The following is a 12,553-nucleotide window of genomic DNA, read 5'->3' on the forward strand; positions in this document are numbered from 1 at the left end:
GCAGGATAAAAATATGGAAAAAAGAGTAATTTTCCGGTTCAGGCATCGAATTGGGCAAAAGTATCGGTTGTGTTCCGATTTTTAAATGTCCCCCGTTGTTGAAGGTGGTAATAAATAAACAAAAAAAATGAAACCAACTCACAAACCGGTCCGGTAGGGGGAGGGAGTGAATGAAAAAAAAAAAGGGGCCCAAGATTATGCCGTATTTTTGAAAGCTACCTCCTTCAAACCTTGTCTCCACGCGCGAGGCTCCTTATGCTGCGCGGTCGGATGATGTTTGTTGGTTTGTTGGGTGCATTGGGTAACCGATTTCGCTTCGGACGCAGCCGACTTAAGCACCCCAAAACAAAAACGAACCACACTCCTTACGCGGCCGGGAGTAACCGGTCGTCCGGTCGGCGCAATGTGTAAAAGTGCGAGTGGAAACGAAACAACCCCAAAATAGCGTGAAAACCACGTAGACGGAGTGTAAAAGTCAGTCAGCGGGGGGAGAAAAAAACATATGGAAACCGTACAAATCGTGCCCTGGTACGTGATTACCACCGTGGGCACTTGGTTGGCGGCCATCATCCGAGTCCGATGGTGGTCATTCGCCTTTTTTCGTCACACGCGGTCATAATCGGTGCGCCGGGGAGAAGTTGTCATCGCACACGCATCGGTTAAATTATGCAAAAAAGGAGAAAAAAACAGAAGAGAGGGTTGCCGAACGATGGAGAACAGGGAGGTGGTGGAAGTGCAAAATTGGTATTATTACTTCGTTGCACAGTGAGCCACTAATGAGGAGACTGTGGGGTTAATGTCTTACTGAAGTAATGTTTTTATTCTTAACATAGCCTACTTTGTTTGTTGGTGTAATAAATCTTTTTAAGTTTAAGTTTATCATACCTTCCGTTTATTGAAATATTGTAACGATAGAAAATAAGGATAAAACTGACCCACTGTCCCACGGAGTTCGATGTCTCCGCGAGATGTTCCAGCTCAGGGCCGAACAGATACAAAATTCACTCAACGTCTCAACGATTCGTCGTGCATCAGCTTATTGAAGGAAGAAGTGGGTAAGGTTTCTTCTGTTGCTTTCTCGTGATGCGTTCTACCATTTTGTTTACCGCAGAACGTACGGGAACGGCGCGGCAAGAAGGATGGCAGCAGCACGATGGGGAAAGTCATCAAAAAATTATGAAAACATGCAAACGGCACCGGCACGACTCAACCGGGGTCTTTCAACATATTAAACGAGTTGCTTGCCGGTTAAGGGCGTAATTGTTTCGAAATGGCGTATTTCTCGTTCTGCCAGAAAGCGCATTATTCGCGGACGTGCACACATGCAAAATGCATTCCTTGTGCATTCTGCGCCGGGACGGGCTAAAGCGCAACGTTCATGACTTTCTTCGTTTCGAGCGTTTTGTTTACGATCGATAAGTAAATAAAGCTTTTCATTACTCCGTACTTTTGTACACACACATACACACTTATTTTATTAAATTCTAAACATTAGCTTTGTTTACAGATAATAAAATGCATTTGTGTGAACGAGTGAGTTTTCATTCTCGTAAACGATTTGTGAAACGTTGCAGAACGCCAATGCACTTTTTCAACGCCCTCCATCGGTGCATAAAGATTGATAATGGCGTACGATGGAGTATTTTGGATGCATCTGGCATTGTTTGGCTCGATTCGCATCGGCGAATGACAGTCGTGAGTATGACAAATGGCCCCAACCCCGCCCCGCCCCGCCCAGCCAATGGGAAAGCCTTTTTCCTCTTTGCTTATGCGTTTTTTCCCCGCTTCGCTCTCGAACTTGCGAACTTGCACATTTATTTATTTGGTCTTCTTCACGTACACGTGGAGCTCATCCTGCTCGTTGTTGTTGTTGTGGTGGGGCTTTTGTTTGATACTCGTTTAGCCCACCAATTTCACCAACCATAGGGCTGTGCTTTTTTTTCTTCTCTGGTCTTCTTTTGTCGTATCTTTATTTTCCCCCTTTTTTTTCTTATCGCGTGAGTCATTTTCCGGTTGGGTACGGTTTGTTATTATCAACGCCGCGCATTTCACATCCTTCGGCGACAAGAGCGAGGAATAAAAAAAAAACTAGAGTTAAGCTGAAGGGAAATTTCTTGCAGAATTTTTTCTCTCGAAGAAGAACATGGAGTAGGAAAAAGTACCCATAAGAAACCGCAGAAGATAAAGGGCGGTTCGCAGGGGCACCATCAAGAATATCGTCGTCGTCGTCACGGTGATGATGGACCAAGAAGTTGGTTATTACTGCGTGCAATCGAAACGATCGGTTAACTTTTTATTACCCTGGACCGCTTTCTCTGCGAGCCTTGGGGGTTTGCAGTTTGGAAGGATTGTTGCAGCGAAAGCGTATTATTTTCCGAGAGGTCATGGGAAGCTTACTAGTTTCAGAAGCGTATTGCCAATAACTTGGCTTCAAAGTTTGCTGAGTATTTTAACTTTTAACTATGCTCCCCTTTGCTTAAGTATTGTACTCCTGAAAACAAATAAATTTCGATCTAAACAAGATTGGCCACAACCGTGTTATCAACAGTTCTGAATCGATTTTAGGGGAAATTCTCATGCAAAACAATGTTCGATTCCAATTTTATGCAATTTGCATACCAACATGGCGCTTCGGAAAGCATTCTTACCTTATATTCATCAATATTCATCTAAATCAGAGTGTATGCTATCGAATTGTAAAACAGTCGATATTATGCTCCCCATTTGCATATGAGTTAATCCAAATACCGAGGCTCCATTTGTTTTTCCTTGAATTGCGTTGGTGTTTTGCTATCATAGCAAGCGTTGGTAATGTTGTGTTTTTAGTGAATATGGGATTTGAAGCTTCCATAGAATCGAAATAATGATCATATTTTCGGTTTCAAAATCACACTACTTACAGTCATAGTCTTCTATCGTCGTTTTTGGAGTCTCATCTAATTCATCTCACCTGCTTTTAGGACGTTTGTGTCAAAAATCCCGTGCACCTTGACGCCCACCGACCTCTCCCTCTTGTTTGATAAGTTTGTAGTAAAGTGCACCGGTTTTTTTTTCGCGTCTTTCATTTCCGTTCTCTTCCACTCAGCACTTTATTTATCGCCCGGAGGGGGTCAGGTTTTGGGTTTTCTGGTTTCGGACGCCGTTTGAGTCGCTGCGCAATAGAGGTCCCCCACATTTGGGCCTTCCTTTGGGGACTACTTGCGTCATCGTCACCGGAGAAGTCGGTGCAGTCGGTTTTACGGTTTCGCAAATGAGCTCGCGTTGTATTCTTGCCAATGACCGTCCATCATGAAGCTGTTGCGATCGTTTTTCGGGACACACGGGGTTTTTTGTGTTCGGTTCGAGAGAAATGTGACACCCGGGATGCGGTTCGTTTCGGTCGAGATTTTTCTCGAAGGGCATGGTGTGACCCCGTTCACCGGAATTTTGTCGATTCTACCACGATCTTATCTTAAAAAATTAGAAACTCAAGCCCGGTTTTGATGATGAAGATGGTTCATCAATTATGTAGGATGTGTTGCAAGAGGCAATAACGGTTTGTGGTCGGCTTTCTTATCCTTTGGTCTTCAAGTTGTTGCGTTTCTCATCAGTTTTTGAGGAATTGTTCAGGAATTCAACCGAACGCTGGTTGTTCTTTGTCCTCAGCACCTGCAGGGCTTCTCGGCCTAAGAACTCGTAGTGGTGAGCGCATCCCTCGATGGCAGTGTGCGTTCTGCGATCGAGAGCTCGCATGATCACATGCTTTCGGTTTATGCTTTTCTATGCTGCCCGTTTTCCGGTGCTCCGGTCCTCTCTTATATTGCGGACAAAGGTTTCCTTTCATCAAGATTGTTCGGCGGCCAGCACACGGTTGGCTGAGTCGGGTGGTGAGGACGTGAAGAGTTGTGTAAGATTATCTTTCCACCTCGCTTTTAGAGGTCGCGCAGAGTCGGATCGCTTCCAGAAAAAAAGGGAACTCTGGTGTTTGTTCTGGCTGGAAGAACATTCCTCCTGGTGGTGGTTGTTGTGTTCGTAGCGACGGATGTGGCTAATGTTTCCACTGTTTATGTGGCCACCTTGTGCGGGTATGTGCGTGAAGCGGACGTTTTCTTCCCCCCCCCCCCCCCCCCTCCTCGGGCCTGCCCATCCCGGATTCCCTCATGCAGGGCTGTGTCTGTTCGTCGAGCTGGAGTTCCATCAATTTCTCTTTCCAATAATTTGGTATTCCTGCTACGCAACATCCATTTGGTGCTTTGGTCTTCCCCAGAGTGATGGGTTTTTACGGTTTTTTTTCCTCCTTTCATTGCAGATCTCTCACTCTTTCCTTCGTGCTCCCAAGCCTGTCCGAGGTTCGCTCTCCTGCTTCACAAATTCTCGAGAACCATCAAAAGTTGCGTCGGCAGGAACGTGGAAGGAAAACTTTAGTCCATAATTTCACACCCGTTTTCGTGCCGGGAACGACGAGTAGCCGGCCACCTCCTCCTCCTCCTCCTGCTCCAGCGCGGTTGGTGTGTTCGAAAACAACACCCAAGGGAACGGGAACGGCCGCGCATATAAACCGTATAAGATAAAACGTCCAGCTAGAAGTCGATTTCTCGTTCCGACTCGGCACAGTTGAACGCGGGTGCGGGAGAAAACGAGAGGTAACGGGGCACAAAAAGTGGAAAAACAACAACCAAAAATCCAGCAGAAATTGCGTCGTTCGCAGCAAAACGAACCAGTCGAGCTTCAAAGTTATTACGCAGTAAAGGTAAGTGAGCTGTAAACAGACGGCAATATGTAAGCATTTCTGTAAAGGTTGATCTTTTCGCTTGGGCCGGCTAAACGGTGCCGAGAGTTCTTGTGGACGTTTTTGTTGGTGGTGGGTTTTTTTCTTTTTGTTTTGGCAGAGTTGTAAAACGGTGTTACAAGTCGAGATTTGTTCGTCATTGGTTAAATTTAGCCTCAGCCCTCGATGAACGTCGGGATGATCAACAAAATCAAATATTGGGATTTTTGTGATTTCTTGGATTTTTAATCCAACGTATTTTCGTGATAAAAGAAAAGATTGGAGAAAGAACTTCAAAAGACATATTAAATATGTTATTGGAAAAAACTGTTTACAACTATAAATGTAATTTATTAGGTAACATTAAACGTGAACGACACACAACTAATTCAACACTTTTTCGTTCCTGCCTTAATTCTCTAAAGTCATGCTTTGTTTTGAATTATTTTTTTCTTTTTTGTTCTTCTCCTTTATAATATCTCTGTTGATTATCCTTTATATTATCTATTCCTTATTCACAAGACTATTTGTTTTGAACATCTTGGAAAGATACAGCCTTTCTAAAAAGTTGTTTATCTTACGAATACCAGAACACATTGTTGTGTCTTTTGTTTGTTGATCGGCTGTAGTCATCTTATGGAAAGTCAAAACCATCTTGCAAGAAACCAGCCCATGAAACCCCGTTGCACGTTGCACTTCGTTTGAGCTTTGATTTATGGCTTCGAGAATAGTTTCGACCCCCCCGGGCTCGGAGGTTTCCGTTTTCTCCAGTTACAGTGTTGTGTGCTACAACTGCACTTTGCTGCCGCCGGAACGAAAGTCGTTTAGCGTAGGGAAATTTGAGAACGTTTCCCTCGCGCGAACGATCGTCGTCGGCCCTGATCGTGGGATGGTTCTGCTTCATTGTAGTGAAGCGCATGTGGTGTGGTGGGTCCGTTTTCCTGCTTCCCGACGTCACTCCGATGCGGTTAACCACCCGCCATCCACAAACAGGCTGTGGTGTGCAGCTGGCAGGAAATGGGAACTGCGCTAATCGAACGCGCAACGAATCCATTAGCGATCCCGCGTTGCACATCGATGCACTTATTTTCTCCCGAACTCCATCGACAGCTTGCGGGGCCCACACATTCACCCGCTGACGCTGGAACTGGAACTGGATTACCGCGGTGACGACGTGTGGAAGGCTCGACGAGGATCTTCCAGCAGAAAAAGTAGCATTTCTCCGCCGAAGCAGGAAGCGTTGCCAATCGATGTCATTAATCTTGTCGCCCAAGAGGCGGCATCGTTACTGCAAAAGAAAACACGCTTCCGCGTACGATGGCGGGTTTGGGATGTCGGGACCAACCAAGAATATAGAGGGCACCCGCCAAAGGAGGGATCGGGCTTCGAACTACACATCAAACCCGGTCCCGTTCCTTCGTTCCCGGCGCGGATGAACTAAATCAAAGCGTTTGGCTTCGAAGGTCTACCTACTACTCCTTGTGCTGGTGGTTTAGGTGCATAATAAATAATTGTTCCACTCCCCACGCGAAGAAAGGAGAATTATTTGGCCTACAACAACTCCCGGCAACCTCGGAACGGGGGACCGCAAAATGCAAACCACGTCGGCTTTGATGGAGTGTCTAAGATCAAAGGGGTCCCCAAGCAGATCGCTACTCCCTTGGCGGTGGATGCACTGTGAATAAATCACTCCCCCCGTCCGACACTCACCTTTCTCCCCGTGAGCCGGTCATAAACTGCTTTTTTTTTTGGGTCAAGCTCAAGCAAAATAGAAAGGATCGTACGATCGAGACCCGCCTCCGCCGGGTTCACCCTTCCGAGCCCATCTTCACCCTCCGCTGTGGCGCTGTCTAATGGCACAAATCAATAAACAAACTGATTAGCGTTCATCAACAAAACAGGCGGAGGTTGAAGTCGCTGGCGTAGCGTTTTGGTGAAATCCGGTGTCAATGGAGAGATCGAGCACTTAAAGTTTATTTAATAAAACTTAACTTTTTAAGGCCTCCATTGAGACCTCACAATGTTAGTGTTAGAACCGTTCCTTTGGCTATAGATATTGGTAAGTTGGTTCGGTTCGTCACGAACATTCCATTTCGACCGTTCTTTTGGGGCGATTTCTTCGAGGATCGGAAGGAAAAAGGTACCTTTAAGAAGACTTCTTAGGTCGACCTCGGACCTGCTCGGCGGAGATTACGTGCCACGCTACAATGTATGGATGCAGCAACAACGCGCTCAACGCGGGTTTCAGATGAGACACCACCACCAAGAAGTTTGCCGCAATGTGTTCACCATTTTGATTGGCGGCGTGCGAAGATCATGATAATGATGATGATGATTTGCGAAATGACTAGAACGCTCCCATCGTCCTCGAGGATGGAAGCAGGTCGGAGGTTGGGTGAAATTATTGCAATTCATGGGTTGGATGGAAGGGCATCACCTTGCGAAGGGAACTCTCCCCTTGGGGTGGGGGTTGTAAAATCGACGACAAATAAGTGGTGGAGTGTAATGGGCAAAGCATGCAGAAACCCACGGAGAAAAGATAAAAGGCCGAGTCTCTCGAATGCATGTGAATTACGTTGCTAATTTGCAACAATTTTCCCGCCAACATTCTCTCCTCGGCTTTCGATCGAACAAGGAAAAGGTCCCTTGTCCTCCCCGTGTGCTGGCCAATGGCGATTTGGTGTGAAATATTGGCTGAATTTGGCCTTTCCCCCCTGAAAGTGCGGGGTGGTTTCTCGACGAAAGGGAACTCTTTTTCTTTCTACAACCGTTCAATCCTTCACCTCCAAGATATTGGACCGTGTCTTGGCGAAAGATAGTGTGCCTTTCTTTTCCCCCCATGCGAGATCGACAAACAACACCCCGAGATTGATTGTGTAAGCAAAAGGTTTTTGTTCGGGTTCGGGTTTTTTTTTGTTAATCCTGAGCCATTTCTTTGTTTCAAACAGTAAACTTTCTCCCATGACGCCATCCTTGATGGTTTCCTTGAACTCTGCCGTCGGAATGAATTGTTACAATAATTTTTCCTTGCGTTCAACAAAAACGGATGGAAAGTTAATAGGACGTACGTATGTTGTCCTGTTTTTGTTGGGAAAAGAACTCCTCCCTACGGTACAGTTGGTTTATTCTGAAACGGAAAACTGGCGAAAAAAAAGAACCCAAAACCCCGCCGTCTGTCGCCATGCACCGCCGTCGTCGTCACGCATTGCAAATCGATGTGCAAAAACTGCACGTTGTGCAACAGCACCGTTTACACAGCGGTGTCCAGTTGGCCGGAACCGCCCGGGGGTAATTATGCAGACGGGAGAACGGTCGGAAAGATCGCGGAAAAATTTGCGTTTCAGCTGGTGTCGTTTCTGCAGTCGTTTACCTCAGCACAGTTTCGGCTGCTGTGTGCACATCGGAGTGTGAATATTCAGGTTGGAAAAGCGTTAAAAAAAGGAAAAAACAAAAAACAAAATGGAAGGAAATTCAGATCGGTCCGTTTTTGGAGCAAAACGGTGAGCAACACCCAAAAGGAAGGTGATGGTGGTTTTGGATGCACTAAATGTAGACGCTTTTCTGTTTGTTGTTGCCGTTTCACTTCAAGCACGAACTCGTGCCGGTGGAACACGGGATGCACTTCTTGCCATCCCAGCGGGGACCGGAAAACGGCCGACCCGAACGTGCGGTGGAAGGAAACTATCGGAAAATCTTGCTTTCCCGGGGCGGCGGCGTCGGTTTGCGTTTGTTCTGATTCTGTTGGAGCGTTGGAAGGTTGGTGGCATGTTGATGTTTGTTTACGATAGCAACGCTTCCCTGGCTACGCTGAACCAAAAACAAAAAACACAGGGAAGCACAAACCAAAGTAGAAAACACCAGGAAAAAGGGAGTTGGGGCGTCAGGCAATGCGTTCCATATAGTAAAAAGCGATTAAAACCAAGGGGGAGGGAAAAAACACACCGTTCGCCCCCAAAGTCCGTGGGGGTGGTGGATTGCATTGCGATGCATTTTGCACTCTCGATGCCGTCAACCATTTCCGATGCCTTTCTCTCGTGTGTGCGAGCGCGCGATCTGGTTCGGTGTTGCTGTTTTTGTTGTTGTTGTTGGACTATGTGGCACGGAAGTATGTCGAGTGTCAAGTCTTGTAAGCGGCAAAAACCGGGCCCCCGGTCGAAGCCGGAGATTTGCGCTCAATACTTGACATCGTATCGTATCGTATCGTACGGAATGGAAAGTAAAGAACGGGGCTCCAGCGTAGGTAGGTAGGTATTGAGAAATCAAAAAGTGTCCCGGACTCACGATTGAACCTTTAGTACTCCGGTGGCGTGGCGTTGGGGCATAGGAAGCGAGTTCCCGATTAGATCGGCTCCAAACCGGTTCGGATCGTGTACCCACGGCACGACTGTCGGTCCGTTGAGTTTCCTGAAACTGAAGTACAGATGGAACATTTCATTCACATTGGCAACCATATAGCCAAGTTGTAGATTAATCCTACAATATATGGCTTTGTTTAAAAGCATATGTAATAAATTAGTCAATTTATAGTTTATTATGGGTTTAGATTTCTTGAATATTATTACCATATATTTATGAAACCATCTATAATGCGTTGTTTTACAACTAACTGTGAACTACTGTCTTTACGTTATTCATATTTAAATATCTCAAATTCATCATAAATAAAAGCAATTTTCAATTTCAATTGGAAACTTTCAAGCATCATGGTGGTTGCACTGGACTTAAAGCTTCTTAATGCTACTTTTTTGTATGCGAGATTAAACTTTCTGAACCAAGGCTACAGCCTACTTTTCTATAGTTCATTTCTGCTCATCTTAAATACACTAGTACCAATTCCAAATACATCGTTAAACTACAATCAAATATATAATATAATATAATGCAACACTAAAACAGTTGTTTTTAAGATAATTAGTAAAGTATACTATCACATTGATTAATTTGTGGAGGTATAAACCCAAAGTTTGCCGTTCAACTTAACAATAAATCAAGCCAAGTTAATTGGAATAAAAATTACCTTTATTATTTTACCTTATTACCTTTTGTTAAATAGCTAATGTTTAAATCGATTTTCATGTAGGCTTACGTTATCGATTTTCATGTAGGCGTTTGAACTCCGAAGTTTTTTTCATAGTTCTAGTCTTGGCAACGTCTTCCTAATCATGTCTCTTGTTGATTCCAAATGGGTAATTTATGTTAATAATTTTGTTTTATTGTTTTTTATATCTTTTGTATAACACATTTTATTTACTAAGCAAGATTTTCTGTTCGCTTTTATGTTTTCCTCAAGAAAAAAGATTTTTTCAAGATTATTCCGTCATAATTGTTTATGAAATAAAAAGTAATACGCACCTGCACTCCAAGGCGCTCCCTATCTGAAAGCGATTACATTTTCTCCGTTCTACCAGCGTTCCACTTGATCCGATTTAATCTATCTAGGTTTATGTGCATGTGTCCACTCCACTTAAAAACCAATGCTTCACGCAATGAGACGTTGCACTCGAGCGCTAACTATCATACCACTCCACAGTGTCTCCGCTATCTTTTTCCTTTGCCAGTAAACAGTATGGCCGACTCGGCCCACACTTTGTTCCGCCAGGGGGGATGGGGAGGGGGGGGCGGGATTTGGGACGCTGCTGGGAGTCTCTGTCTCTCGCCAGTCGAGTGCGTAGTTGGTTGCAAACGACGTAGTTAAATGACTGAAACTCATCGCGCCTGGTTAAAGGGCTTAACTCAATAGAGCTTATTGATTTTAATTCTACCCTTCTGTCCTTCGTGGACGCGTTCGTTCTCGGGATGGGAATCGGCACCGCACCCTCCACCCTTTACCCACCCCAAAGCCCCACGGATGAGGAGGGGGGGGAAGCCATGGGAACACACAGTTTGCTGCCAGCGAGAAAAGAAGAATCAAGCAAAACGCCGCTCGGGTTTGGCGAAGCCGGCAATCGCCTACAATTGGATTGCGAATGCAATTTCGTGAGTGCATGATGCAGTTGCACTCCACTGCTCCAGCTCCCTTCCTTCACCCAATTGAGGAGTGTCATGTTTGGGTTTTGTACCGCTGCTACGCTGTCTGCCTTTCGTTCCGTTGTTCGCCTGTCCGATCCATCCATCCGCGGTCTGTCTGTCCAACGCCATTTCGTTGCCGACAATTTGGGATTTGGTGTTGAAAAGTGCAGGGGAGGGCAGAGGGGGGAGGCGACAGGCATATTCCAGCCGTCGCCGAAGGGAAGGTTTTGCCTGGCAATTGGCGAAATATGAAACGGTTTTCCAATTTACTTACCTTCCTTCCTCGGGGGGACCTGGGGAGCGTTATAGTGCTACGCCACGATGTCTGATTTTTGTGTGCACGACCCCCCCCCCCCCCACCCCCTCCCATCTCAAACCTCCACCGGTTGAACCACGCCGAGGACACACGAGTCGCTTGACACTTCACCTTGAGCGAAGAAGTCGCAAGAAAGAGGAGAACTGCCGAGTGGTGCGTTCGTTACCACGACCCTCAGGAAGGAAGGAAAGGGCGGTTTGGGGGGCGGAAGGGGACAAGGGGGTTGGTTGGATGGATGGATGGATGGTGTGACGTTCGCTCGACGCCGTTAACGGTACATGTGCTAACCCGGGTCATCCAATTTTAGTTCCGTAGACGTCTCGAAGTGTGGGACGCTACTTCTCCTAGGAATCGGACGTACCTTGAATGATCACTTCACGGTGGTGGGGGGATGATGGTGGTGGTGGGGACGATCGAATGCCAATCGGGAAGCATACTAATTCACTTCCGAGGTGATCTGTATGTCTTCTCGCGGGTCGTGAGTAACGGAGTTTCGCAAAACAGAAGGCGGAAGATCTCAGGAAATCACGCGCGGAACAAGAATAGGAAACGCGAGAGTGTTAAACCTTTGACACTATGACAGAACAATGCAGGTACAAAGCGAGCATATCTTACGATTGACGTTAGTTTTGATGGCAACCGGTTTTTGGTCTTCGAGAAAGGAACCAGATTTTTAGCTCACGAGTGTGTTTTTACAAAAATGTAATTAATGGCGGACAGTTTCTTTTTTTTGTACGTTCTTTAAGCATGTTATTTCCTGCAACAACGTGCTTGTGTGTTCTAAGCGATAAGGAATCGGTCCGATCTACTCCCTACATATATTTCCTCTTCTCATATGACGGCATGGTTCCAATAAAGAATGGTGACGTCCACTTAATAGTTGTCTTTCTTAATCCAACTTGATACGGTCCGAAGCTCTGAGGATGGGTTTAATTAATCGAACGCAGCGTTATCAGCTGCCTGGAGCATGTTTTCCCAGTGTCATCCTGTCCATTCGCTTTACTTTACGTTGGACATTGCGTGAAACCATGTGGCAGTTCATCATGCTTCGGTCCATTTGCATCTTTCGCCATCGCACATGGAAGGATCTTCTTTGCGGCAAACATTCATCGAATGCATTCAGCAACTCGACTGTTGCGAACGAGACACTGGACCGCTTCAGCCTGAACAGCCTGTTTTTGTGATGTTTTCATTTCTTCTATCTGCTGTTGTTGCTTTACCATTCCGAAATCGAGTTGCAGCAAAGGTTAAGATGTGATAAGGGAGCCTTCAAGTCGTAAAACATAGGCATGATGTATGCCGGTCGTTCGATTCCGATCCTGACCAGTTTCACGGTTGTGGTTTCTTGTCTTGTCATAGTTTAAGAAAAAATAAATTTTGGGAACTCAAACGAGGCTCTTTTGAACTTGTAGTTTATAGTTTTTAGTTTAATCAATTGTGATCCTGAGTTCCTTATGAGTTAATTCAATCCTCACAAGGCT

The 12,553-nt window shown here is 45.6% G+C and overlaps 2 protein-coding genes across 3 annotated transcripts in view; one reads left to right on the plus strand and one right to left on the minus strand.

Annotated features, from left to right (window-relative positions):
• Positions 1 to 12,553, minus strand: part of LOC131281640 (aromatic-L-amino-acid decarboxylase) — a 160,719-nt gene that overhangs the window by 82,786 nt on the left and 65,380 nt on the right. The window lies entirely within an intron of this gene.
• The window catches only part of LOC131281639 (inositol-pentakisphosphate 2-kinase), a 79,190-nt gene that overhangs the window by 48,097 nt on the left and 18,540 nt on the right, over positions 1 to 12,553 (plus strand). Inside the window, exon 1 of one of the 2 annotated variants that reach the window (XM_058310984.1) lies at positions 4,461 to 4,729. The exons of the other annotated variant lie outside the window; for it this stretch is intronic. The gene's annotated coding sequence lies outside the window, so the exon portion shown is untranslated. Of the gene's footprint in view, positions 1 to 4,460; positions 4,730 to 12,553 lie in introns of those variants that run through there. 2 annotated transcript variants of the gene reach the window in all.

Source organism: Anopheles ziemanni, chromosome 2 (assembly GCF_943734765.1).
Source record: "Anopheles ziemanni chromosome 2, idAnoZiCoDA_A2_x.2, whole genome shotgun sequence".
NCBI lineage: Eukaryota > Metazoa > Arthropoda > Insecta > Diptera > Culicidae > Anopheles > Anopheles ziemanni.